Source organism: Pseudoliparis swirei, chromosome 12, assembly GCF_029220125.1.
Source record: "Pseudoliparis swirei isolate HS2019 ecotype Mariana Trench chromosome 12, NWPU_hadal_v1, whole genome shotgun sequence".
NCBI classification, from domain to species: Eukaryota; Metazoa; Chordata; class Actinopteri; order Perciformes; family Liparidae; genus Pseudoliparis; species Pseudoliparis swirei.
This window is the reverse complement of record NC_079399.1, coordinates 18,618,643-18,641,863: the sequence shown is the minus strand read 5'-3', so window position 1 is coordinate 18,641,863 and position 23,221 is coordinate 18,618,643. Positions and strand designations below refer to the sequence as shown.

General features: G+C 41.6%; 1 protein-coding gene and 1 long non-coding RNA gene across 2 annotated transcripts in view; one reads left to right on the top strand and one right to left on the bottom strand.

Annotated features, from left to right (window-relative positions):
* LOC130202633 (heparan sulfate glucosamine 3-O-sulfotransferase 5) overlaps nt 1–9,257 on the bottom strand; it is a 69,222-nt gene extending 59,965 nt beyond the window's left edge. Inside the window, exon 1 of the mRNA XM_056428332.1 lies at nt 9,129–9,257. The gene's annotated coding sequence lies outside the window, so the exon portion shown is untranslated. The remainder of the gene's footprint in view (nt 1–9,128) is intronic.
* A 3,656-nt stretch (nt 9,258–12,913) lies between these two features.
* On the top strand, nt 12,914–14,794 carry LOC130202635 (uncharacterized). The gene is made up of 5 exons (XR_008833379.1): nt 12,914–12,930; nt 13,744–13,858; nt 13,942–14,104; nt 14,207–14,399; nt 14,676–14,794. It is a non-coding gene; the product is annotated as an uncharacterized LOC130202635 (long non-coding RNA).
* The last annotated feature ends 8,427 nt before the right edge of the window (nt 14,795–23,221 follow it).

Below are 23,221 nucleotides of genomic sequence, written 5' to 3'. Positions count from 1 at the left end.
TCACATTGAATCCCTTTTTTGTATTTTATTTAGTACAATTAATAAAACTTACATTTATTATTCAATCTGAAATACAGTTACTCCTCAGAACATTATACAGTAGTTTATTTTTTAATATACCCCAAATGTGATTTTATCCTGAATCGATCCCTCCAGATACATTTTAGAGTCGAGCCAAATTTCTGCCAGATCATAATTTAATGAAAATTTGGATGTCAAGATTACTTACCTGAGCAGTCATTGATCTGGCCCTCGGAGAATCGTATGGATATGGAAAATGTTAGAAATGTGGGTCGGCTGTCATAAACTGACGAGAGCTCTTTTAAAGAGGGACGTATCACATCTGCAGTCTTTACATTAGTATTGTCCTTTATTTCTCTTCATTGTAGAATTGGACCAAGTAAAGCTGTCTTTCTCTCTCTTACGGTAACATTTTGTTTTTTTACGGATGCAGAATTGTCAAACGACAAAAGCGACCGGGGGGGGAGTCATGTTTTTGTATAGTTGAAGCAATAAACAATTTAAACTATTTGCAACAATTGTCTCTGTGAGCAATTGTACCAACTTGTTGATTAGCTCAAAAGCTAAGCTACACGCCATCAATACCCACATGTAGTATCTACTGTACAGCCTTCTTCTCCCTGCCAGGAGCAAAATGGCTGACTCCATTCTTTTATCTGCCTAAAGTTAGTTTAAACTCAAACATAGAGTCCAAAGACACAGGAGCCAGCCTGTGAAATACCCATATCATGTATAACATTTTATTGTGGAATACAAAAACAGAGAACGGGACCTCCTCGGATCCCTGAGACTATTTAACACTCCTGTAAAACTCACCACTAAACCCAAATATTTAAGAACTCGGGGCATGACTGGTCATGAAGTGGGTTATAAAGAAAACCCAGCAAGTTGTGAACTCGGAAATTTTCATTTGCCAGAATCCTAAAGCATCTTGTAAACGTGGGCAAGCAGGTAATTCCTAAGTGTCTGCTGTATAACTCCGGCATTGCTTCCAGTAAGTTACTACCTCTCTGCCCGCGAGACACTTCTGCAACTTACCTTAAAATAAAGTGTCAAGGCGATCCGCTAATGTTGGAAGTAGCCTCGGGGTGCCGTGGACTTTTAAATCATTTTTTTTTAAATGCACCGCGCAGTAACTCCCGCAAGCGCTCCATACAGCAGCCCTGCAGGGGATGCAACGCACTGCCAAAGACACATGGTTGCCATGGTAACTCTTGACAGCCTCCCTCCCCGTAAAAAGCTCAAATTGACGCCGGCAGATAGCTGCAGAGAATCGAGCGTCACGCCCCGGATCGCTGGCGCTGCCACGTGCAGACTGAAGGCATGCAAGGGTGCTCTGTTGGGTCAAAATACTGAGACTTGAGGGAATGTGGACTCATTACAAATAAAAACACATTTTCTGAGCTGAAATTGCTTCTTTATTTTCTTCCTCGACCCAAATTGTATGACGCATCCACGTCCAAAAACATCGTCCTTCAGCTTTTCATTGTTTTCATGCTGAAAACAGAAATGAAACCACAAAATTGTACGAACCTGAGAGAGGCTGTTACTCTGCCAAAATGATTTGGAGTAAATCAGCTCGCCGCTCCAAATATAATTATGAATGATTTTTACTTTTTGCTTCGAGTGGCAGCTTTATGTCGTGTCAATAAAGCTCGAGTGCTAAAGTATATTTAATGGCTGCGTTTCGTCAGCAGCCCTAATGCAGAGAGAGAGAGAGACAGTATCGAGCCATGGCTCGACAAAACCAAAATTAGGAGGGGTGTGTGTGTGTGTGTGTGTGTTTGTGTGTGTGTGTCTGAATTGACAGACTCCAACTGCTTCTTCTTCTTTTTTTTCTTTGTCAACACAGTGAGCTGATTTAAAAAATAAAAAAGCTCACACAGACAGAACACAGCAGAGTTTGTGTTTCTGGTTGCTTATTTTCAAATAACATATTTATTCTTGATTTTTGAAGAGTGAGTCAGACCTCTTAATATCAGAAAAACTCGAAATTAAATTTCATTATTTTTTGCCATTTAACAATGCTACAGTGGTTTCAGTGCGTGGTATCGATACCCGTATTGGAAAACGCATTTTAAACAGCCAAAAATTCTGAATCCGACACCACATTATCTTTTAATTTATGAGCTAATTTACACTTCATGGATATGACAACAACAGCCCGTGTCACTCGCTACTCAAAACTAGTTTTAAGAGCTATAGTGCCGATTCTTTGCTCCTATAGACATTTTAATATAGATGCGTTTTATTTTCCTTTTCTCAAGTATATTACATTATATTCAGGTTTTTGCATCGTAACGTTTTTCTTATACTAATTTGATTTCCATGAAAGTGTGCACTGTCTACAAATTTGATTTGTTGGGTGTTTTTAAGAAAACGCAAATTCCATCCAATCAATGGTGAAACGAATCATTTTACGTTTGCGATAAATAAACAAAGCATGTATTGTTCTTAAAACCTAAAATGAATATCGGCTCCATTAATCCACACACGATCCGGCTCTGTTACTGACGCTCCTTCTATCGCATCCTGCTGCAGCCGATATAAGAACACAAGCACCTTCTGATACTCTGAGTGCTTACATTATGAGAAGGAGTGCCATGGGGGGCCCCATGGGAATTAAACCCCTCACCCTGTCCGCGTCGGCACTATCCGCAATCCACTGAGCAACACGGGCCCATAAACAATCTTCACGGTTCGATTGTGAGATCACGTTTTATTTCCAGACAACTCGTCCACCTGGACTATCGCTTTGTTTGCTCTATGTTTCAGACTTATTGCTCTTTGGGATGGTAGGTATAGAGGGAGACGGAGGAGATGATGAGATCCAGTCCTTATTTATGGGTTTAGAAGTCAATTACACAGCAAACACAGCAGCGATCGTAAATATGGATCCGAGCACAACTTCAATCAAAGGGTTTAAAATGCAAGAGCTGCAGAGGGACAGCGTTTTGCATTTTATCGTTTCGCACGGAAGCAAAAAGGAAGCATACAAAATAAAAATTAACATCCAGGTGTTGTACCCAGTAGACAGGGGGGCATGGCAAATATACAAACAATTCCAGTCCATCTTTATGTTGCTCTGCATTTAAAAGGTTTTTATAACTGTCTTGTTCAATAATTTGGCATCCTGTAACTATTAATAACATAAACGTAACATTACCAATAACACATTATTGGTAATGATCAGAGAAAAACTAAATTTTCCTTGCAACTAAGTTCAAAGTATCCCCTACTTCTCTAAAGGATTTGGATACACATTTATAATCTTCAAATTTATGAAGATGGTATGTTCCCTATATATTTTACACCGAGAAATGTGTATCTGTTCACGATTACACAGCAAAAATCCTTCTCGAGGGGTCCCACAAGGATGTCTTCTTGGCCCCTTGATTCTTTATATTTAGATTAAAGATGCAACATGTAATATCAGGCCACCTGCTAATTAGAGGTCCAACTCCTGGAGCCACTGTTTTAGATTGATAGATAGATAGATAGATATATACTTTATTAATCCCCAAGGGGAAATTTGTCGTAGCAGTAGCAGCACCAATAAACCAAACACACAAGAATAAAAAATGAAATATAAAATATAAAAAAACAGGGATGAAAGATATAGAAGCATACAAAGCAAAATATAAAATATTTTTTTTACTGTGAAGATAGAATAAGACGAACTTATGGATACATTTTCATCTCAATTGCAGATCACTAACTCTGCTTCCTCCCCGGAGTCCTTTTGACTTCACGTCATAGATCCTATATCTGCCTGATGGATCATCGAGGTCTGGATCGTGGAATATGCCTACTATCAACTCTGACATGGCCCTGTTGAGACTCTGCCCACTCCTCCTCTCTACCTCCATCTGCCTGATGGATCGTGGAGGTCTGGATCGTGGAATATGACTACTACCAACTATTCATACACTCTGTCATACTCATTGATTGTGTTGTTACTGTGTTTTAATTTGTGTGTAATGATTCCTTCTGTACACATGACATCTATTGCACCTGTCCATCCTGGAGAGGGATCCTCCTCTGTTGCTCTCCTGAAGTTTTCTTCCCTTTTTTTCCCCCGTGAAGGGTTGTTTCGGAGTTTTTCCTGATCCGATGTGAGGTTTTGGGGCAGGGATGTCTATGTGTATAGATTGTAAAGCGAGTGCTTTACAATTTGTGAAATTTGTGAAAATGGGCTATACAAATAAACTGAATTGAAAAATTGAATTAAGAGATCAATTATCTGGTGATGTGGTTTCTGTAGATGGCATTGCTCTCTCATCCAACATCCGACCACAGAATCTCTTCGTCATCTTTGATCGGGACTTGTCCTTTATCTCCCAGGTGAAGCAAATCTTAAGGATTGCATTTTTTTTCATCTACGTAATATTTCAAAAATCAGGCACATCTTGTCTGCAAAGATGCAGAATAATTGGTTCACACGATCGTTACTTAAAGACTAGATTACTGCAACTCCTTATTATCAGGCTGCTCTAATAAGTCTCTTAGGTCCCTCCAGTTGATCCAGAATGCTGCAGCTCGTATTCTCACTAAAACTAAGAAAAGAGTTTACATTACTCCTGTACTAGCTGCTCTCCACTGGCTACCTCTAAAATCAAGAAACACATTTAAAATTCTTCTTCTAACCTACAAAGCCTTGATTGGTGATGCACCATCTAACTTAAGGAGGTTGTAGTACCATATTGCCCCACTAGAGAGCTGCGCTCACGAAATGCGGGACTACTTGTAGTTCCTAGAGTCTTAAAAAGTAGAATGGGAGCCAGAGCCTTTAGTTATCAAGCTCCTCTTTTATGGAACCAGCTTCAGTCCAGGAGGCAGACACAGTCACCTCATTTAAGAGTCGACTTAAGACTTTCCTCTTTGACAGAGCTTATAGTTAGGGCTGAATCAGGTTCACCTGGTCCAGCCCCTAGATATGTTGCTATAGGCTTATAAGCTGCTGGGGGACGTTTTAGGATACACTGAGCACCTCTCTCCTCTTCTCTCTCTACTTATGGATGAATTTTCATCTGTCCATTGCACATTACTAACTCTGCTTCCTCCCCGGAGTCTTTGTGACTTCACGTCTCATAGGGTCCATTGGACCTGGCTGGGTCTGATGCCATGGCCCTGCTGATGCCCCGCCCACTCCTCCTCTCTAACTCCATCTGCCTGATGGATCATGGAGGTCTGGATCGTGATCCATGCCTACTACCAACTATTCATACACTCTGTCATACTCATTGAATGTGTTGTTACTCTGTAATGATTCCTTCTGGTCACATGCCATCTATTGCATATGTCAATCCTGGAGAGGGATCGTCCTCTGTTGCTCTCCTGAAGATTTCTTCCTTTTTTTCCATGTGAAAGTTTTTTGCTATACATGCATTGAATATATATATATTAATCAACTGATTTTACTTGAATAATTAACAAATAATCCAACAGTATGGCTCTTCTAGCGTTTCCAAATATGATCAGATATGTGATCAAAGTGAAAGTCATCCTTTTGACGCTTAACAAATAAAAAGTATCTGACCCAATAGTGATATGATCATATGATGGAGCCTACAGTGTGGTTGTTTCTCTTGTGGGTCTGTTTTTGTAAGCAGAAGAAAACATATCCCAAAATAACGATCAAATAAATGTATTCACTTTGTCATCGTGAAAGATTGTAATTGATTTTAATTGCAGCTTTTCTCACGACTGGAAAAGTTTCAAATGGAAATGAGAAAGGTGCAGAAACCAAAAGAGCAAAACATTCTCTAATTAAATAAATCCTCGACTTGCTCTGAGGCTGTGTGTGTGCGTGTGTGTGTGCGTGTGTGTGTGTAAGGAGGTATGACACTGAAATTGCATGAAGCAAATTTGGGAAATGGAACCCATATGGCTAATGGACGTGGGTTATGATATTGTTTTGGAAGGCTCCGCAATGCGACGTCCTTCAGACGCGACGTGCCGCAAACCTCCATAAATCATTAACAGAACACAATTTATCAGACGTGGGGAGGAAGGCATGTCAAGGGAGAGGAAGAACAAGAACCAGAAGAAAGAGAAGCAGAACCAGATGAAGAAGAGGAGGACTGTTCCGTGAGTGACGATCACAGTCACCTTCGTCATACATCACCGTCCTCTGAGAAGATGACTTAGATAAGGGGCGTCAGCGTGGAGACCTGACAAATCTCTGCACCATTCTCAGATTGCGATTCCGACGAAGCCCCCCCAGCTTCCTCTTCCCCGTGCCCGCCTCCCTCCCCCTTCCTCCATGATCGCTCGCTAAACCAGGAGAATTAATCCACGCTGTTTGCTTCCCAGACACGCGCGAGCAAATTGTGAGGCCGCAGGTTGACCGGCGTGACAACACGGCAGGCTCCGACATGGCAGGTTCCCAAAGGGGGGGGGGGGGGGGGGGACCACTCCCTAAAGGAACCGGTAACCAAGGTCATGTTGGCACGGTCCGTAGGCCTCTCTCCTGAATATTGGATGCATTCAATTAGCGCTTCTGCAAAACGGCAAACGTGAGTGAAATGTAATAACTGGCTCGGGGGGCGTGAGGGAGCGGGCAGATTGAAGGCTGCTGGGAAAGATCTTGACTGATGGACGAACACTTTTTCTTTTTACAGTGTTCACGGGAGTTGGCAGCGTCCCTCGCAAGGACTCCCTTGTTCCAGCCGCACTCTATTTGTTCGTCACGGAAGGTTACGAAAGGTCACCGGAGGAGCGTTCTCAGGCCCTACCTCAATGTCCGCCCGCCCGGCCCAGAGGAGTCATTATGATGAATAGGACAATATGCGGTCCCGGCATCACCACCTCTGAGAGCTCGAAATAGACCTTCATCTACTGATCCCCCGGTGATGAGATCCACGCTCAGGGGCTGTGATGCGTGGAGGGGCCACGGCGAGGTGAGGAGGAAGATGCCTTGAGGATGAGGATGAGGACTGCGGAGGGGATTAACCGTGACAACTTGGTACATTGTTTGAATTAATTTTTTTGCATTTTCTTTGCAAAGTATTTATTGTTGAATTTGATTTCCACCTTCACCATTTAGAGTTATACAGATTAGATGTTTTAAAGTTGGGGTTCAAATATTATATTCATTATTATCATTTTGTTGGCATTAGTGTTGGGTTTAAACTAAACTCACACAATTATTAAAACAAGAGTGATATGTCCTCTTTAAATTAAACTAATAGTAGGGGCCCTTCAGTGGCCCCTAATATAGGCATATTCAGACAGACAGTATTTTTTTTTTTACATTTAAGCATTTTCTTATACTGTCTGTCTGAATATGCCTTTAACCCTCCGTCTGAAACTCTTTGATTAGCGCCTGTCTCTTTAAGATCCACTCAGACTGCTCTGATTGGCTCACAAGACAAATACGGTGCACCTTTTCCAGCGCTCGTCATCAAGTGTCTCCAGCCTGACTTCTTGTTTAATCACATATTTGTATCTATGTAGCTCACAAAACTCACTGGGTCATGTAATTTCACATCTTATCATGATAATACATACAATCAATATATTTAAACCTGCATACAGTGAGGCTGGGCTGCAGACAATAAGTGATGGCTCTGTGCTAACATGAATACAAACTGCCCACCATTTTACAAAGAAATTATTTAGCAATTTGGTTAGTTTTGGACTATTTCAAAAGTATATTAATATGATATTCACACTTGAACCCCAGCAACTGTGGACCCAACCATAAAATGTGAAAATTATTTTATCACAACAAAAAGCGTATTATCTTGCGTGCCACTTGCACTGACCAACAGGGGGACTGCCGCCCTTAAGGTGCGAATGAAAATGTATTTCCCGGGGCCATCATTTCCTTATTTGAATTTTTCTTGAAGAAAATGAAAAATAAAAACGGCGAAAAAAAACAGTAGCCTTTGTATTTCTACAAATGCTGTCAGCAACCAGGTTAATACCTTTAACAACGCACACGACACTGACCACGAGGGTAACGGCTACCTCTCGACAGTAAAGATTTGATTAGATTCAGGAAAGCAAACATTGTGGTCAATTTAAAGAAAACGTCGGGCTCCATCAGAGTCGCGTATACCTCCACGGTTGCCTCCCAGACACATGAGTCTTCATTCACCTGACCACTAGGGGGTCACTGGTCTGGACACGTGCGCATTTTAACAGACAATGTCGTCCTTTCTTTTTGAAGAGGGAAGAAGTTTCTCCGTGACTGCACGTGTAAAAGTGAATAGAAACTGCTGCCACATCCTGAATCCAAGCACCCCCGCCTTAATCCTTTCTATTCAGAGCACTTCAGAGCGATGCATGCTGAGGCCTGAAATAAGGCATGCGGACACATTGCAGAGCTGAGACAGCCAAGTATCTGGTGGGGCTTACATAAGCAGCAGCCGCGCGCTGCCGTTGTTAAACCAACCCGACACACCAAACATTGCTCTGCACTTTTGCCCCCTCTCGTCTCTTCCTTCGTCGGGCTGCCACAGAGCTTGAGCCGCTTTTCAAACCCCCAAAAAAACAAAAGCACCATTAGAGAGCTAATGCAGAGCGACGATGACAAGCAGCAGCACTGAAGGACAAAAAAGGCACCTGTCGCCCGAGACAGTAACAGAGGAGACTGATCGCCACGGACAACAACACAAAGGGAGGCAAGAGATGTGGAAGTTGCTGAATGTGTTACATATTCACCAAGTTTATTTATAAATATAAAAAATGTCGTGGAAGGGAAGTTCACGACAGGGAATCTATTCTTGATGCATGCACAGAACCTGCAAATGCAATGGTGTTTAATGATCACAGTGAAGCCCTGCAGGGGACTCACGTGTGCTGTGCTGTAAGCTGCTACTTGATCATTGGTGTCAAAGAATGAGAATGTAGAAGAAGACTTTGACAAGGAAACTGCAAGAATAGTAGCAGCAGCATATCTCTGCAGATGTTACACTGACTGCACACAAACAAGTGCATTAAGGTCCCTATAAAGTAGTCACCGGGATGCTGTGAGGATATGATGAAAATAATCATTTTTTCTTCTTTTTTTTTTTTAACAACCTCTAACTTTCTTCTTTTTTATGCAAATACGTCTTAGACCAACCAAATCAAAACTTGAAAAAGATGACTCCATTTACCTGTTCGGCATCCTCCTCGGGACACGGCGGCTACACTTCCAACCAGCGGACCAGGCGGGATGCAGCGGAGGTCAGAACGCCTCTCCGCATGTCCCTCGGAGGCGCGTTGGCTTCAGGTTAAACGGGACACGGTGAAGGCAGGTGTGTGTGTGTGTGTGTGTGCACGTGTGCCTGAGTGTGTTTGTGTGCGCGCGCCTGTGTGTCAAGTGGAGGAGGCGCTCCAAAATCGGATGTTCCGCTCCTGCGAGCGCGCTCGAACAGCCAGGTGCGCAAAGAACACGCGGAGAAAAAAAAAAAATACGCGTCCCAGGTCGCGACGAAATTGTTGCCCCCCTTTTTTTTAAATATTTCGTTTCTTCCTCTCGTTTTCCCAGTGACGTTAAGGTAACCAGGGAAGCCCTTCAGGAGTCCACTTTCGCCACGAGCGCCCTCCTCCAGCAACCCCGTGGATCAGTGTGGCGGTGGAGACGCGCAGGACCTCGCTGTGATACTGCTGTGGTGTTGCTGCTGTGGATGGTGAGGAGGAGGAGGAGGAGACACGGGGAGAACTGGGGAGAGCTGGGGCGTTTTCAAGAAGGAGGTGGAGGAGGAGGGAGGAGGATGCGCAAAGAGGATCAGCTCAGTGTGAGATTTCAAAGTTCCTAAAAGTACATCGGGGGTAACGGTGTCCATGCAGAGGACTGCGAACAATGCATTCAACCTGATGAAGACAGATTATATACATTATTGATATGCGCTGATGAACAGAATCTCCAAAAGGACTGTGTCGCAGTTAAAAGCCTGGTGGCTGAATACAATAAAGAAATATATGAAACGCCAGAGAATTGATATATGACGGTAATAGAAAGAAGAATTACAGCGAGAAATGAAAGACTATGTTTTTCTTTTTCCTGAATAACCTGGAAACAAGACCATGAGATTCACAATGGTTTACAGAATCAATTGGACTACAGCTCTACAGAACAGCTTTAAAACAGGACCCCCCACACACACACACACACACACACACACACACACACATTCGACTGCTTATACTACTTTAATAAAAGATTTATTTCTGTTTTTTAATAGTTTGTGGAGGCCCCAAAAGAGGAAATAATGGACCCAGCACTTCACAAGGAAATGAAAAAGCAAAGATTAAAGAAAATCCTGAGAAAGGGAAGAAAAAGAAAAATATTCATTAAGGTGTAATGTCCACGTCTTCCAAAACAAGTACGGGGCAGCATTTCACCTGTATTGCGGGTTTAATACAATCTAAATGAGATATTAAAAATCAACTACAACACGCACAATTGAACCAAACTGCTGAAACGCTGAAAGCCGCCCCAACATGATATCATCTTAACCCTCCTGTTGCCTTAGGGTCAATTTGACCCCATTTAATGTTTAACCCTCCTGTTACCTTTATATTTACTGACATATTTTACCCTTGGGGTCAATTTGACCCCAGCAATTAAAACCTCCAGAAAATTATAAGAATTAATATTGTTTTCCAAGTTTAAGTGTGAGGTACTTTGTTTGTTTGTTGACTACCTAAATAGCCCTTTAAATATATAAAAAAAGTTGATATTTCTTATATGTTTGACACAGTGAAAAATAGCCTGGGGTCAAATTGACCCGAAAGAACACCGACATTAAACATTGAATGGGGTCAAATTGACCCTAAGGTAACAGGAGGGTTAAATACTTATCTGAGGGGTTACAGACAAAAAAGAGCATCTTCCCGCCCCCTCATTTCCTGTCGCTGTCAAACTGTCCAATAAAGGATTTGCAGTGTATGTGATGATTCCCTGTGGGTTTATTATGACTGACACCTTGCACATGATCATTATATCCTTTGCTAATATTCACATATTGATTAGAGTGGCTTTAAGTGATCTTGTTGTGTCACTTCATAGTCGTTTGTTTCTTTTCTATCCATGTTGTGTTTCTTTGTTGTAATTGTGTGTCTCGTAATAGTTGCTTTAGTCTTGTTTGTGTCTCTGTAATAATTTGTTGTGTCTTTGTCATAAATTTGTGTTATTTTGAGTCATTTTGAGTGAGATTGTGTCGATGAAAGCCTCAGACATTGTGGGTATCTTCGAGGCCTGTTCAGTAATCCATCCGTGTGTGTGTGTGTGTGTTGGTGGATATGGTATGTCCGAACTTTTCACCTGAATACACACCAGCAATAGCCGGACTTATGGGGAATAGCCGGACCATGCCGAGGTCCGGCTAAACCAGAGCTTAAACGTCTTATAAGTGTCTAACTAACATACCCTCTCTTTTTCGTGCAAAGTCCATTTTTACCACCTGACCTAGTTTTTGTGTATCCCAGTGTATAGAACAGCGACAACTATCGTCGTGAGGATGCTGGTGCAGTTTCATACACATTTTGATACACACGGTGAAAATTTCGCGCCCTTTCTTGTGATTGGCTGTTTTTTCCCACGTGGGAGGGACGTCAGAGTGACGTCGGAGGGGCGGACCAGCGTCAAGGACAAGGTGCGTGGACCTTTAACCCTGTAAGACCCAAGCATAGAAATAATATCTAAAACTTTTTTTTTAAAGTCAGATGATGTTGTAAGAGTCTTCTGATGCAGATAATGAAGGATTAATAAAAAATAAAAGTTTTTTGTAAGTTTTTAGGGAAACGTTGTAATATTGCAACATTGGGCCTAGTTGGTAGCAGAATTTCAGCATTTGCTCTCCTTGCTGGTGGCCTTCTGAAATGGAAACAATAGTTAGAGAATGTTCAAGTATAACTAATTCCAATGCAAATTAATCCTATTCAGGCAATACACTCCACTGATGGCACACAATACTGTCTGGCTAGCCTAATGTGCTCTCTACTTACATTTACAAAAGGAAAATACAACCCCCCCAGAACTCTTACATCCCCATATTCCAGAACATGTACACCTCTCCCTGAACAATGCATTATAACTGCAACCACCATATTCCAGAACATTTACACCTCTCCCTGAACAATGCATTATAAATGCAACCCCCACATTCCAGAACATTTACACCTCTCCCTGAACAATGCATTATAAATGAAACCCCCATATTCCAAAACATTTACCCTCTCCCTGACCAATGCAAAATACATGCAACTCCCACATTCCAAAACATTTACAACTTGTCCCTGAACAACCATCCTCCAAAGCATTCTACACACATTATCTGGCTTGTGTAACAAGGAGATATTTGGGCAAACCAACAAAGTCCAGATAAAAAAAACAGTTGACTATATCTCACTGCGAACATAGAAATAACATAGGGTTTGGGTTACCCTAACCCATTTAGAATTATTCAAATCTGGTCTAAACTTAAAACTATAACAAATAACCCTTTTGTAAAGTGTGAATCATCAAATACATTATATTTATCCTGTATCTGAACATCCGAGAAGTGGAATGTCTCCATGTAGTGTGCAAGGTGCACATGCTATTTTAGCTACCATTTTCACCCAACGTTGTAAAATTACAACAATGACATAACAAGCTGAAAATCTAATGTGATGCATTAATTCCACAATAACTTAGTATTTACATGAACTACATATTCTAACAATCACCAACAAAAATATTTCATGGAATTTACATACTTCAATGTTGATATAACCAGTTGAATGAAACAAGGAGATGTGCTTCCGGGAAAGTTTGCAGGTAGAGTGAGTTAATGTCCTTATGGCCACACCTATATACACATTTAGAGAGATAAAAGTGACGTTGTAATATTACAATGACGGGTCTTACAGGGTTAAACAGACAGGCAGAGAACATGCACCGATGAAGGATTAAGGATTAAACACCACCAGGTAAGCTTTTACATGTCTAAGTATAAAGCGGAGCTAGCTACAGGTGATTCGGTTAAGACTGCAGTCGATGAGAACGTGTCATTTATATGTGTAAGTATAAAACGGAGCTAGCTCCAGGTGGTGAAGACTGAAGGAGATGAGTGTGAGGTGAGCTATGCTAGCAGGCCCTGTGGTTCAGGACAGTCGATTCACGTGGTGGTTTAGCTCGTGTTATCTCTTGCTTTATCATTGTCACGGCCTGTGTCGAGCCACATGGCGTGTTAGCTTGCTGCAGTTAGCGACCGTGCTAACCGCTAGCTCGCGACCGTGCTAACGCTAGCTAGCGCTCGTTTGCTAACGTTAGCTTGCTAGTGAACATACTATGTGGCTTGAAACAAGGCAAAAGGTTGACGTTAGCAAGCCATTGTAGCTTACATCACACATCTCCTCACCAGTCTTGACTGAATCACCTGCAGCTTGCTCCCTGAGCTGCGAGCACTAACCTGACATGAGTATGTTTACTCTGGGCCTGCAGAGAGGATGATTAGCAGTATGTAGACAGGTTTGGAAGAAACAAACAAAGCAAGGGGCTTACCTTACTTCTACAGTTAATCTTAGATAGTCTAAAGATATTCTTAATATGTAAACCTATGAAGCAGTGTCAAATAAAAATGTGACTGGAGCAGTTATTCATTTTCTTATTTTATCCAAGTTTATTACTGGTTTAAATGGCTATAGAATATGTTCTGATCATACATGTTCTATAAATGAAGATATGCATGTTCTATAATTGAAGATAATAATCCTGACAACCATCTTCTTTGGTCATTTCAGCAAGAGAATATGCACCGACGAAGACGCCTAAATCCAAAGGCTGATGCCAACTTTTACATTGATACTGGAGGGGACAAAGTGGGACTTGACATCAAATACATCAATGCCTTCAAAGGTAAGTTGAATGTTCTAATTTTGTAATCATGATTAAAGTAGAAATAAACTTAACAAATGTTTTTTTCTCTGTGTATGGAATAGGTCGTGGCATCTTCACCTCTGCTCTATTTGAAGGGGGAGAATTTCTGTTGGAATATAGAGGTGAACTAATAAGCCAGCAAGAATGTGAACGGAGACAGAGACTTCATCACGACTGCCTGAAGGTGTTCATGTTCGAGTTCCTTTTTAATGGAAAACTATGGTGGTGCGTATTGTGTCAATGCTTCGTCTAATCCAAATTTAATGCCACATTGCCTTTATTTTATATATTTACTCTTATGAAACTGATATACTTTTGTTTTTGTAGTTTTGATGCAGCAAAAGAGGATGGGTCGCTTGGAAGACTTGTGAACGATAATAATGTCAACCCCAATGCCAAGATGAAGTACCTAAACATACAAGGGAAGCCCCATCTGTGTTTGTTTGCAACACGAGACATCAGTCAAGGAGAGGAGGTCACCTATAATTATGGTGACTCGGATTGACCGTGGAGATGCAAGGTAGTCAAAATGTTACTTTAAAAGTTCTTTCTAAAGGAAATGCTTATACCATATGATATGTCACATACATGAATAATGCTTAATGATGTCCAAGTAGCTTTGATTTTACATTCATTTACAATTATCTTTGACAATATTAAAACGGTTATTGACATTGTTGGTTGAAGAGGTGAAAAAAGAAATGTTGCTACCTACAAATATAAAAGTTTCTGCTGTATTGATTATTCATTTTTGACTTGATCCCGTTGGATTGGTGTTTATTGTTAATATCTTCAGAAATCTAAAGGAAAGTCTTCGGACGGGGAGCACGGTGAGGGTCCATCTACATCCGAGCCTTCTAAGTACTCAAAAGGTTTCAACAAGTAAGAGGCAAGAAAAGAGATCTCCAGGTGCATCAACTAGTCTGCTCAAAAGATATTAAAAGGTAAGTCATATTGGTAGTTTTATGTTTTACGCTACATATTACGATGCGACTATGTTTTATGCCGAACTAGTTTCTTCAGAGCGTAATAGGATCTTGGTCACGAGGGGTGGCACGGTTCGACACGTGATCGGTCGACACCAATGAGGTAGCTGCTTTTTGTCAACAGAATGGCAAGATGGCGGCTCCCGTGGTTGGATTCAACGTTACCGATAAAGAGGAAAACACCCTTAAAAGTGGGCTAAATGGTTCTAAATAGTGCTGTATACATAGCCGCGTCCAATAAGAACAATGAGGCAAATATACGATCATGTTATGCTTATGTTAAGTCATTTAGATCAAGTTTGACATACCTGGGAATACACCTTACTGACGATCTAACATGGACTGTGAACACCCAGCACACACTGAAGAAATCAAGGCAAAGACTGTACTTCATACCTCAGTAGGAAGTACAGTCTTTGGCAGTAAAAGTAGGACGTACAGTCTTTTGGCAGTAAAAGGCAGTAATTGTACTTATACCAATGACCATTTGTTCGTTCGTTCATTCATTCTTCCACAAATGAAAACAACACTGATGAACAAAAGAAACAATCTTTATGAAAAATATGACTGATATATAAAACTGTACAAAACTACAAAAGAAATAACATATGAAGGACGCTCAGTCCTCACTGTCAGTGTCAGGACAGTTGTCTTCCAGTTGCTCGGTGTCTTTGGTGTTGGCACAATTACAGCAACGACATAAGTCTGCAACACAATCCTGCAGAAAAACAGGAACATCTTCCTGTCTCTCAGGCACCTTTGCAGCCGCAGTGTATGACATGCAAAACACTGTCAGGGGCCGGTTTTCTGGTCATCCAGGTGATGTGCAAGGTCCCATCCTCTATTTGCCAACCATATCCATCAGGTGATGGAGCACTTATTTTTTGTTTGCGACAGGACCTCATTATTGCAGCCTGGTAGTTTGCCCTTTTGCAGTGCTGTTGGAGGGCATCAGTAGTTGGGGGAATGCATATTTCTGGCAAGGCTGATGATGCCATACAGAAAGCCTTGTACCTAGCTTCATTTACATTATCGGCAGCTGGCTGATCATCATACCTGCAAACTTGTCACCTTTCGGTGAAATTCACCGTTTTGAACTCAAAATAGGTCATCCACGTGAATCGTGGAGATCCGAAGAGTTTTGTTTTTGGGAGGGGTCACCTGGCCCGCTGCCGTTGAGATTGCAGTGAGACGCGGAGAAAAGTGTGAAGTGTTGCTCTTCGCAATAAAACATCTTTGATGGGACGTGTCGCGTCTCGGCCAATCAGCGTTCAGATGTCCACAGCGTTTGGGGGTTCAGGTTAGCTTGAATGTCAGCCCGCTACATCTGCTGCTGTCACGCTGCACGGTGTAGCGATGCTAACAAAGTACCCGTACGTTAAACACGATGTGATTTAGCATATTTTTAGTATCGATACTTCATTAAGAGAGCGATCAGAGCGCACACGCTGCTCCGTGTCGAGCTGTCTGCGCACACTGCGCTGCGCAGCTCACAGCGAGAGAAGTGGCGCAGCTTTAGAGACTTCGGCTTAAAGAATAAAAAGATGCCAGAAGTGAAATGTTTCAGTCTGTAAAGTTCTGTAACTCTCCAGCTGCTCATCCTGATGAACTGTGGATCATCTGGTCAGAGACTAACGGCCTCATAGTGTATAATCAATGCTATGATGGAACCATGTAGTTTCATTCATATCTGGCTGTATTAATACTCATATTACTGTCATTTGTTAAGTGTTGAAAAAGTTGGTAAAAAGTGAACCATACAGATGTTTTATTTATTACTATTATAGATAAATATACCAGTCTCGTAATTATGGTACCATATTGTTTGTATGGTGTATTGAATTCTGGTATCGGGTATCATGATATTTATGGCAGGTATGTAATATGTATAGAAGTTATAATATGAGTATCGTGACAAACAGGTAGAGACAGAACAGATTCAGGGAGAAGTCCATGAGGACTGTTCAGGCAAAAAAAAAGGAAGTTGGTTCATGAATGACTTTAACCATATTATATATAATGACAATGTATATTTGTTATTACTATCATTATAGGGCTGAGTCAGAGCGGAGAACCTTTTGTTCTTAAACTGTTTATTTTCATTATTTAGATTTGTGGTCAGAACAATAAAATGACTGTAGTTGTGGTTCTAAAAGCTTTGAGGCTTCAAACAACGTGGATGTGGTGTGGTGACAAAAAAAATAAAAAGTCACCTGCACCCCCCCCCCCCCCCCGTTGTCACCTTTTTCACCCCTCATGAGTTTGCAGGTATGATCATATAAGTGGCACACATACTGGCAAAGAAGTGCAAATGTTGACTGCTCCAAGTAATAATAATAATAATCATCATTTATTTTATATAGCGCTTCTCAAGGCACCCGAAGTCGCTTTACAGAGTCCAGTAGTCATACACACAGTCATCCCGGTGGTGGTAAGCTACATCAGTAGCCACAGCTGCCCTGGGGCAGACTGACAGAAGCGTGGCAGCCAATCAGCGCCTACGGCCCCTCCGACCACCACCAACATTCATTCACATCCATACGAACCACATCCCTTTCAGTCCCAATTCTCGCTCTGAGCGCATCCCTTTTAGGACGTAAACGTGGGGAATCTTGTGCCGGTCGTAGACGTGTGTCTGTGGAATCCAACAGACTTACACATTTGCTCCTGTGAGCCTGAGAGCGGCATGAACGCAGCCAACTGCTCCATTGGACTCCATGTTAAATCAGACCACCGTTTTCTTCAAGAAAGCCGACGGTACCACTTTTCCAAACTGCCGTAAAGCTCACGTCCCGAAACCCCACGAGGACGACGGTCACATCCCAACGTTCGGAAGAGTCTCACCTCTCTAACGATGTCAACGTCTTGTCTGTGGGACACACGCTTCTCTATCAAGGGGCTGCTGACTGACTGCTGCTTTTGCTGAAAAATCACTGTTTCCTCCTCTCACTGTCTATGCACGCAGCACGAAGTGTGTGAGTGTGTGTGTGTGTGTGTCCAGGGGGAGATTTGGCATCCCAGCTAATATTGAGCCTGTCAGAAAAATGGACTTCACTTCATATCAACATTTGAGCTCCCTCTCTGTTTGCCCACATCCTCCCAAATAAGACATCAGTTTGACGCAGGACATTTCAGGATGCTGGTAAGCGGCTCAATCCCACAAGCCTGTGCAGGGGTCCTGCTTTCGCATCCTGTACTCTCTCTCGAAACACTATTTGAGTCTTGCATGCCCACTTTGGGCTGCCAGATGGTCCTGTGTAAGAACTTTTGAATTATTCAGCCGTCCTGCAGCAGATTGAAGCTGTCGTACGTAAAACAACTCGGCAACTCTTCCTGTGCCGGGGGGAAACCAGCGGATGGGAGTGTATAGATGAACTGCAGAGACGGTGTCAGGTTATGCAACTCCGCATTCAAATTTCACCAATGCACAACTTAGGCCTGGCTTCCGAATTTGAGTGCCGCCATGGAGTGTTTTTTTCTTTTTATTTATCTCAGATCAGAGTGGGTTATGCTTTCACAAAGAGGGGTGAGAATCATAAATTATTTACCTGATCCGGCTTTTATGTGTCACTGCTGAGCTCACAGCGGCACGGGCACATCAAGAAACAAGCAGTTAAGCTTTTTTAATAGATACACAGGATCTGTTAGTGCCGTTCTCAAATGCATCACATTAAGTCAGCGTGTCGAACACAATTATGAAAATGAAAGTTGGACAGGAACGTGCGCAAATGCCATAAAACCAAAACATTGTCGTAAATTTTCTACAGACATCATGTGGGTCCTTAGATGTTTAATGTGCTACGATTACCATACTGGCCATTAGTGATATTAGAGTGAGGCTTTACTGATGGCAGGGATCATGATTGGAGCCATAATTTAGCGGGATAACTCCTGTCACTTTAACAGAGCCATTGACACTCTGAATACACGCCATTACAAAATACCGCCGTATAATATATCGCCGCATTAGAGATGATGCATGTTCCATATTTCACTTCCTCCTCCACGTAGCCGCCTCCTTCGCCTCCCCAACTAAAACCAGCCACACTTTGTCAAGGTTGAGACGATCTGTACTGAACGACACGGACGTGATGTCGCCCCGTTTTTGTTTGCCGTCAAAATGTCGGTCGGTTGGTGGGAGTGGATTGTGTGTGTGTGTGTGTGTGTGTGGGGGGGGGGGGGTTAATCCTTTCAAAACAAGACGAAGAAAGCCACTCGACGTGGAGGGTGCTGCCACGCACACCTGAGTGTGTGTGTGGTGTAATCGCCCTGAGAGCGGCCCATTAATTCAGTGTGTGTGTGTGTGGAGGGGGGGCTTTGATCCCCGGCTGAGTCTCTCTATACATCGAAGCTCTCGAGGCTAACCGCCTCCTCTGAGGATCGCTCAAAATTATAAAAGAGACTTCTTCTGCGAAACGGGTTAACAAGCGCGCGTTCAGTCGAGAGGCCCTCCGCCGCTCCGACGCGGGACTCTTTCCCACAGTGAGTGGTTCCAATTTCCGACGAGGGTGGTTATTATGTACTCCACACAACAACCTTTGTGAGAAGCACTGAGATCAGCGCACTGTAATTGCACGAGGCCGCTGCCTGCTAATTGTGTCTGACTAATGCCTACCTGCGCACATGTAGAGTGTGACTGCGTCGGGTTTCAAATCTAAAGACCTGCTTGCGAGTCAGTCGGCTGTGGGATGAAAACATCGCTTGGTTGAGACGCACCATTTCTTTTCTCTCGCTGGAGGCTGAAGCTTTAATGACGTCACAATGCGGTGGTTTTTTTCGTCGAAACAGCATTCAGTTAAAAGCGGTTCTGTTAGGATTTGAGTGTTTCCTGTTTTATGTTGAAGTCCCTGTCTAGTTTCCTGTTTCCCTTCTCTTCCCTCCCTGTGCTTGTCTGTTTCTTTCCTGATTGTTTCTAAGGGGAACGAGACACAGGTGGGGACACAGGTGGAAACAATTAGGGCGTGGCTGGAAACAATCAGGAAAGAAACAGACAAGCACAGGGAGGGAAGAGCAGGGAAACAGGAAACGAGACAGGGACTTCAACATAAAACAGGAAACACTCAAATCCTAACAGGTTCCGCCAGAGAAAAGTGTTTTTGCAAGTCACGGGATATGACCCCCCCCTCTAATAAAGCCTTGTCTCACGCTTGCAGAAATGTGCAGATGTGGTTTCCCTTGTGGAATGATCGGTTAGGTTTGGGAAACAAACCATCCTGGTTAAAGTTAGAAAAAAAGATCTTTTTTTGTGTGTATAATAAATAATAGTGACAAAGTAACATAACAGGTCAGTTTCAACGGTACATAATACAGCAACAGCCCTCAGTAGACTCTCATTTAACAAACATGATGTAACTTTCAGCGGCTGAACGTTTCCTGTCGGTGTGTGTGTTTGTGTGCGTGCGTGTGAAATGCTCGCTGGGAAAATGATTCCAATCAATGGGATGTTTTAAACAAAAGGCTCCGTAAAAGTGTAATGCCTCCACTCACAATTCAATTACGACACTTTCTTTGTCATCATCATTATTGCCGCATCGTAGCATCACGCCATTACCGTATCCAGAGGAAGTTGTGTCGAGTCCAATGAGTATCCTCAAAGTGATGCCGAAGATTTCAAGATTGAACGTTTTAAATTGTGCAATTAGAAAGAAAGTAGATTAGCAAACTTGTTGTATCCTGATGCTCCTCTCGACTGCAGGCTGAATGCCACTGAAGCAGGTTGCACTGTGGGTAATGTTTTGACAAGCGAGAAGAAAAACAATCTGTGGCTCCGCTGCTTCGATCCCGATACGACCGTCCTTCATGAGTCTGAAGTGTCAGTAAAAACACTCACCGACAAGATATTTCATATGTTTAGCTAAATATCCAATCTTGAGAGTATCGGCTTGCCATGACGACAACATCATAGGTCGGACACTCACTGCACCTAGTTATGCCTCTCCTGCAGTGACTTCATTTATTAACATTTCCCTGAAGGCACAATCTTCCCCGCGGTAATTTTGTTGCATTGTCGTGTAATTTCCACCACACAAGATGTCAGGTATTACAATCTGTAGGTCGGAGGAAGCTCTGAGCACAGAGGTTCACAACGTTTCTGTGGTGAGGGGCCTTTGGTGCAGAAGATGACCATGTAGGGTGGGGGATAGAAGCCCACTCGAAGCCCTCCCAACTGAGGTGGCCGGCCTATAGATTCTAACCTTAACGCCTCTTTCCTTTCTCGTATATAACCTGTAGCAGAATGCCATATCCTTAGATTTTCTCAATTCGGCTCCTGAAAGTCTCCAGTCGTTCTAGGTGTCTGTTTTTGACCTGTATCTTGTAGAATAAATGGGGAAAGACACTAAAAAGATGCTAGAAAGCTCCGGATGGAACTGAGGGAAACTGTCGGTGATAATTCTCTGTGATTTATCGCTGGGAGAGACTCCCTTCATATGACACACGGTGATTAGGTCCACTGTTCTTAAAACTTAACGATATGTGCGGCTTTACGGTTTTGGTTGAATCACTTCCAGGTAAAGAGGGACTCTGTATCTTCTCACTCTGTAAGTTGCCACCGATCAGATAGAAGTTACGTGCACCGTTAACATTTAAAACAAGACACATAATTTTGCAATCATGACATTTTATTATTTCTATGCAGCCCCTCTGGAGTCGGAAGAAAAAAACCTTGTGTAAGCTGTGCTCTTGCCTTATTTAGACATGAGGTTTACTTAATATTAATAACAGAAAATGTGATATTTTACTATGATTAATAATATTAAGCACATAATATATATCATATATCCCATCAAAATTATAGCGTATATGTGGGTTCTTTAAAGACGGGAAAACCTGCTAAAAATATCTAAGTATGAATAAATAAATGCATGAATAAATAAATAAATGCTTAAATAAATGTATAAATAAATAAATATAGGAATAAATAAATAAATGCTTAAATAAATGTATAAATATAAGTTATAACTCAACAGGACATCATTAAATACATGTACAGGACTGTCTCAGAAAATTAGAATATTGTGATAAAGTTCTTTATTTTCTGTAATGCAATTAAAAAAACAAAAATGTCATGCATTCTGGATTCATTACAAATCAACTGAAATATTGCAAGCCTTTTATTCTTTTAATATTTAAATTTTTTAATTGCATTACAGAAAATAAAGAACTTTATCACAATATTCTAATTTTCTGAGACAGTCCTGTATTTCTACATTTCTGTATTCCTTCATTTATATATTTCTCTATTTATGTGTCCACACGTATTTCTTCATTTATTTATGTGTGACATTTATGTGTCTGTATATTCAAATGAGCTGGGCGGTCCGAACCTCATTGTGCAGGATTTGTCAAGTCAGGGAGCAAGACAGAAGCAATCGATCCCTAGCACTTGGCCCTGTAGACGAACAGCGTTTATAATGCGTTCTTGTCTGTACATTATAAATACTACTGTTGTTGAGTCACGGAATGTAATTTAAGGATGTTTTCAGCTGAGAAGTTAGTAGTTTAAGCATCAAATCTGTGGTCGGTTTATCGAGATTCAGCCGAATAAGGATATGCGACGGAGATTTGAGTTCCTGCTCACGGGAGCAGTGAGCTCCAGAGCGACATATAGTCATAAATAAATGAAGAAATACAGAAATGTAGAAATACATTTATTTAATGATGTCCTGTTGAGTTATAACTTATATTTATTAATTTCTGTATTTATTTAGACATTTATTTTTTATTTATTTATTTATACATTTATTTAAGCAATTATTCATTTATTCCTATATTTATTCATGCATTTATTTGTTTATGTGCACACACAATGTGAAACCCAGGGTTACAAATGTGAAATAGTGAGGGCCGATCAAACCACTGCCACTGCTGTCTCTGCTTTTCCTGAAAATACAATGTCAAAAAAACTTGTTATCTTCTCACTGATCAGCTTAAGAACACGATAGAATGTAAAAACTTTTATTTTTGTCCGAAAATCCACCGATGCCATTTGTTTTTTTACTGTACATTTCTTAAAAGCACTCGGGCCTCAGCACACCAGCCTCGCCGTTTGAATCTACCTGTTAAACACACACACACACACACATACATCTTGACACCCGCACACGAAAAGAGGCTGTACAGGACTGTCTCAGAAAATTAGAATATTGTGATAAAGTTCTTTATTTTCTGTAATGCAATTAAAAAAACAAAAATGTCATGCATTATGGATTCATTACAAATCAACTGAAATATTGCAAGCCTTTCATTCTTTTAATATTGCTGATTATGGCTTACAGTTTAAGAAAACTCTAAAATCCTATCTCATAAAATTTTAATATTTCCTCAGACCAAGTAAAAAAAAAGATTTATAACAGCT